Raw genomic sequence first — 989 nt, 5'->3', positions numbered from 1 at the left:
CCACTCCCGGCCACCGCAGCCTCGACTTGCTGGGCTCCGGCAATCCTTCCGCCTCAGCCTCCCAAGTAGCTGGAACTACAGGCGTGTGCTACCATGCCCGGCTAATGTTTTGATTTATTGTAGATATGAGGTCTCGCCAAGTTGCCCAGGCAGGTCTCGAACCCACGGGCTTAGGCAATCTACTCACCTCAGCCTCCCAAAGGCGCAGGATTACAGGCTGAGCCACCGAGCCCGGCTAAGTCCCTCCTTAAAGCCCCACCATATGAAGCAGGTTAGTGGCTTCAGAACTACGTCATGGTCTCCTACCACCCCAGGTACTGGCGCACATAGCCTCATGGCCTAGACATAGAAAAAGGTTTGGAGTTTTAACTGGGAAGCAGGGTAGACAGAACGTTCTTCACAAAGGTGGTTACTTCCAGTTCCCACAAGGCACATAACTAGTTAACATGAGTGGCTGAGGCTGGGTATACAGCAGTAGGGATTGATGGGAGCCTGGAGAACTGGAGGCACTTGGCCTGTCTCAGCGCCTTTGCACTTCCTGCCCCTCAGGGAAAAGATCTTCGCCCAAAGCTGCTTTCTCTGAGCTCCCTCCAGCAGCTCCTTATCCTGCTCTGTAGTCCCCAGGATGTTTGTGTGAAGTGCCTGAAAGGACCCTGTTATAGTTTGCAGGTATGTGTCCTGTCTGTTTGTTTATCTCTTTGGAATATGATAGGGACTCAATAAATACTCAGAAAAATAAAGTTTTGCATGAAATAAAGGACAAACTAAAGCAACTCATACTGGCAGGGGCTCACACTTGTAATGCCAGCATCTTGGGAGCTCGAGGTGGGAGGATGGCTTGAGCCCAGGAGTTCGAGAACAGCCTGAGAAATATAGTGAGACCTCATCTCTTTATAAAAATAGAAAGAAGCCGGGCTTGGTGGGTCAGCCTGTAATCCCGTGCCTTTGGGAGGCTGAGGTGAGTGGATTGCCTGAGCCCGCGGGTTCGA

At 51.7% G+C, this 989-nt stretch overlaps 1 protein-coding gene across 1 annotated transcript in view; it reads right to left on the bottom strand.

The window, feature by feature from the left end:
• Positions 1 to 989, bottom strand: part of LOC103265287 (hepatitis A virus cellular receptor 1) — a 31,546-nt gene that overhangs the window by 1,999 nt on the left and 28,558 nt on the right.

Source organism: Carlito syrichta, unplaced genomic scaffold (assembly GCF_000164805.1).
Source record: "Carlito syrichta isolate Samal-C Ts95f unplaced genomic scaffold, Tarsius_syrichta-2.0.1 Scaffold306309, whole genome shotgun sequence".
NCBI classification, from domain to species: domain Eukaryota; kingdom Metazoa; phylum Chordata; class Mammalia; order Primates; family Tarsiidae; genus Carlito; species Carlito syrichta.
The sequence above is the reverse complement of the archived record's forward strand: the minus strand, read 5'-3'. Positions and strand labels throughout refer to the sequence as shown.